The sequence below is a fragment of the Hipposideros armiger genome, unplaced genomic scaffold (genome assembly GCF_001890085.2).
Source record: "Hipposideros armiger isolate ML-2016 unplaced genomic scaffold, ASM189008v1 scaffold_29, whole genome shotgun sequence".
NCBI classification, from domain to species: Eukaryota; Metazoa; Chordata; class Mammalia; order Chiroptera; family Hipposideridae; genus Hipposideros; species Hipposideros armiger.
In genome coordinates this window covers 4,840,146-4,844,713 of record NW_017731379.1, presented here as the reverse complement: position 1 = coordinate 4,844,713, position 4,568 = coordinate 4,840,146, and the positions used below count along the sequence as shown (strand labels likewise).

General features: G+C 39.4%; 1 pseudogene; it reads right to left on the bottom strand.

The window, feature by feature from the left end:
- Positions 1 to 2,199: 2,199 nt before the first annotated feature.
- On the bottom strand, positions 2,200 to 2,621 carry LOC109379745 (60S ribosomal protein L35a pseudogene; annotated as a pseudogene).
- Between the last annotated feature and the right edge of the window lie 1,947 nt (positions 2,622 to 4,568).

The following is a 4,568-nucleotide window of genomic DNA, read 5'->3' as shown; positions in this document are numbered from 1 at the left end:
ATGAGGGCCAGTGACACTGCCCTCTACAGCTAAGATGCTGAACAACAGCTCAACCTGGAGCTGGGCTGCCATGAGTCACCAGCGACGGCGTAGGCCGCAGCCCCTGCTGCAGTGGGTTGTCATGGGCTACCGTGTGTAGCCAGCAGCCAGCGTGAGTGGCCAGCAGCCGCCGTGAGCGGCCGTCCAGAAGCCGGCAACTGATCTGCCTCACCTGGTAAGAGTGCAATGATGGTGCCAACTTGGGCCAGTGAAGCAACGTCCTCCACAACAAGACCAAAGAACAAAACACAGCAACTTGTCTGTTCCCCTTCCCCCAATTCCCCAGCGCTGTTCCCATCCCCCAATTCCCCAATAAAAATCTTAAAAAAAAAAATTGTCACATACAGTTGCTTCTTTCCTCCAAACCTTTCATCTGACTCAGCTCCATGAAAATTATGTGAAGAGTAAGGTGTGAAAGGTGTTCCTCTTTAGTTTCCAGAAGCAGGACAAAATTTTTCTTTTTACAATTCTTGAATCATTTCACCAGGAAGTTGGAGAGATAGGAAGCAGAATGTATGTGATTTGTTCACTACATTGGCCAATTCAACATCTTTTTTTAAATTTTTCAATTACAGTTGACATTCAATATTATATTAGTTTTAGGTGTATAGCATAGCAGTTACACATTTATATAACTTATGAAGTGATCCCCCCTATTAGTCTAGTACCCGCTTGGCATCATAACATAGTTATTACAATATTATTGACTATATTCCCTGTGTTGTTTTAACATCTGTTTTGTATTTTTTTAAATTTACTAAACAGTATTTAAAATATTTCTGACTTCTGGTTAAAAAGGTAGTTTGAATAACTGTGGGGTTTTTTGCCAAAAAAGTTCCCTCTTGCTAAAACTCCATTATGCCAACAGTGAATGTATTAAAAGAGCAAGGCACATAAACCAGCAAGAATAAAGAAATCAAGAATGGAGACAATAGCAACAATAATACTTTGGCAACCAGACTGTAGATGGATGGGTATTAACAGAACTAAGAGACCTAAGAAAGCACAATCTGAAGCCAGCATTGGAGCAAATAGAGACTCAATCTGATTTATATCAGAGAACTCATAAAAGACTCAGGAAGTTGTGGCACCAGGTACCTCTGAAATTGGGGGGAAAAGAGGGGCTAAAAACAGGAAGATTGACTGAAAATCTGATTAGAAAATGTTAGGCTGACACACATGCTGACACAAAACTCTGCTTCTTCCATCCTGGCAGAAAAAAATGAAGCTTATTCTGTAGAAAGGGTAAACCATAGGGTCTCTGGGGGATAACAGGTTCAGTTGAAGGCAGGGATTCCATACTGAGAAGAGGTATATAATAAGTGAAATTTTTCATAATAAATGTTAAGATACTTCCTCTACCCCCAGCCTTCTTCCTGCCTCAGCCCCCAGAATGCTTACAGCCAGGCCTGTACCTATACTCCATCTTGGAGAAGAGGCTTCTCTAGGGAGTCTGATCAGCCCAAAACAGCTAAAAAAGAAAGTCATGATTAAGTTAAAATGTTGAGAAAATGTTTACTGCTGTATGAATTCAATGAATTACTTTGACCCACATAAAGAAAAGAACATGACATGTATGAAGTGGTAACTTAAAAACCTTTACAACTGTTCTGTAGTTCCACATTAATTTAGCTTTTCTTTTTCTTTTTAACATGCCTGCATTATGAGGAAAAACTGCTTTCAAGCCTGAGAAAAGGGAACGAAATCTTTTGCCTTCAGTCCCTGTTCTGCCATGTGCTGGACCCATGTAAGTAGTTGGAGTTTAGTGGAAGCCAAGGAGGACTGGAAAGGCCTGCTTAACAAAAGGTATCTTTTCCACCTGGCTGTCAAGATGTTAGAATATTCCTCCTATTTGCGACTCTTTTATATGTGGACTTTAGGGACTCCTGTTAAAATGAAAACAGGTTAACTGGGAGTGAAGTACTAAAGATGACTGTAGTACTTCCAAAAATGAACTAGTGCCACTGTGGCAAACATGTCATGACTTTTCCGACAACCCAATGGTAAGCATTGAAGAGAACAGAAAAAAGAATTGTCTGAATCAGTGCTGTCCAATAGAAATACAATACGAGCCACATACTTTAATGTGAAAATTTCCAGTAACCAAAAAGTAAAAAGAAAGGTAAAATTACTATTATTTTTTTTTTACACGAGAACAAACCCACTTTATTTACTTTTCAGTAAGTTTAAATCCTTGAGGGGCACAGCATTACATGGATTCTGTGTCCGATGGCCTTAGCAGGAAGGTCGCTTCGGAATTTGGCACCAACCATGCCACCATTTCCATGAGCACAAGTTCCCTTTCCCCAGATGTTCGGTTTGCCACCAGGAGTCACTGTGTTGTTCTTTGCCTTGTACACATAAGCACATCTCTTGCCTAGATAGAATTCGGTTTCATCTCGAGCATAAACACCTTCAATTTTAAGAAGAGCTGTGTGCTCCCTCTGGTTTGGGAGACTCCTCTTATAGCCAGCAAAAATGGCTTTGGACCACAGCCTTCCAGACACATTTGTCGTTTTAAAAGTCCTTTTCCCAGCAGGCCTCCACAGGCCCCAAGATGGCAGGGGTGGTGGTGGTGCGGGAAGCCAGGTGAAATTATTTTTAATATGTTTTCTTTAATCTAATATATCTAAATTATTATTTCAACATAGAATCAATAAAAATTACTAAGGAGATACTTTATATTCTTTTATTTGTAGTAAATCTTTAAAATCTAGTGTGTATTTTCCACTTATACCACATCCCAGTTGAAGTACTTAATAGTCACATGTGGCTAGTGGCTATCCTATTGGACAGAGTGGGTCTAAATCAGTGGTTCTCAAATTGTGGTCCCTGGACCAGCATTATCAGTGTCACCCTAAAAGTTGTTAGAAATAGCAGTTCTCAATCCCTACCACAGACCTACTGCCTACTGAATCAATAACTATGATGGTGGCACCCAGCAATCTGCATTTTAACAAGCCTTTCAGGTGATTCTGATACATGCGAAATTTGAGAATTACCAGTCCAAATCATGAGACTGGTGGGAGAATTTTTTTCCTTTACTCTGTTAAATAGATAATACATTCAACATGGTTCAAGCCAAGGAGCTGCGTCCTCCACAACTAGATGAAAGACTTGGAGCTGATGGGTCCTGGAAAAACACACTGTTCCCCAAAAAAATTAAAAAAAAAAAGTGCTTGTTATTTTAAGCCACCAAATTTGGGGGTAATATTCTATGCAGTAATAGATAATAATATACTATGTCTATTTTGAAAGAGTTACCCGAGGTCTGTACAAAGAGTAACACTGGGGCTAATGAATCTCAACTGCTGCACTAAGAATGTGCTATTCACAGTAGCTTTCATAAAAACAAAAACAAAACAATTCTTTCTTAAAGTTTTAAAAATTATAACATCATGTGTCCTTCTTGTTATACACAGAGAACAGAATTTTACGAAGTAAATAGGACAACTCCCTCATTCTCTGAAACTACCCTGATTCCATCCATTCTTGAGTATTAATTCTTCAACTTGTCCTTCCTTTTCATGAAATGCAGCATATTTTTAGTCTATTGTCATCTCCCCCCAAACCACCTAGAGTCTGTTTCTTTGGCTTGCAATCAGAGGAACTGTAACAGTATAAATGTCCTGTCTTGTCCTTGAACCTGTCTTGTCCTTGAACATTTAAATAATTTCAAGTCTTTAATGTTTCTAGTAACATGACAACAAACACTTCTTACATCTTTGCATACCTGTGTGCTATCCTAGAAATCAAACTGCTGAGTGAAAGAGTATATGCATTTAAACATTTGATAAATATTGCCAAATTTCCTTTTAAAAATGTCATACTGATGTACTCGTACACTTCATGAACAGTACTGTTGGAGATTTTCGATGCTCCTTTCCTCACCTTCACTCCAATTCTGATTAATAAAGAACATGCACCTAAAAAAGTTGGTCCAATGGGAATTGAAGTACAATTCTATTAATATGGACAAGATCCTAGCACTCCAGTGCTTAGCTGTAGTTTAGCTCAGGTCTGAGGCCAAAATAGATACTCTTATTGCCAACCTGAATCCAGATCTTGTAACCACACACTCAGGCATTCTTGCAGAGAAATCAAAGTCAAAAAATGAAATTCCCTTCCTCTTATAAATTAAAGTCCCAAATTCTATGCTCTTCTACTTTCTACTGGGCCTGATGAGTCTGGTTTTCAACAGCAGTAGCTAAATGTTAAACCCATTCCCCCACCAAATGGTGAAGCCCCTTTGAAGTACCTCCAAAGTGGAATTAATCTTCCCTGACACAGATGAAGGAGATAGTCTATTTGATTGATGACCAAAAAAAGGGGGGTGGGGAAGGGCAATAGGAGAGGCAGTCTTGAAGGATTCTTTTTGTGAAGAAGAGAACTGGGGTCCGTTTCTCAGACTTGATTTGAAACATAATTCACTGGGGACTGGAGGGGCTCATGTCTGCTTCATCATTGGTCTGTTGGTCTACTGGATGGATGAGGAAGTAGAGACCTAATTCCTGGAGCCAGTGGTAATA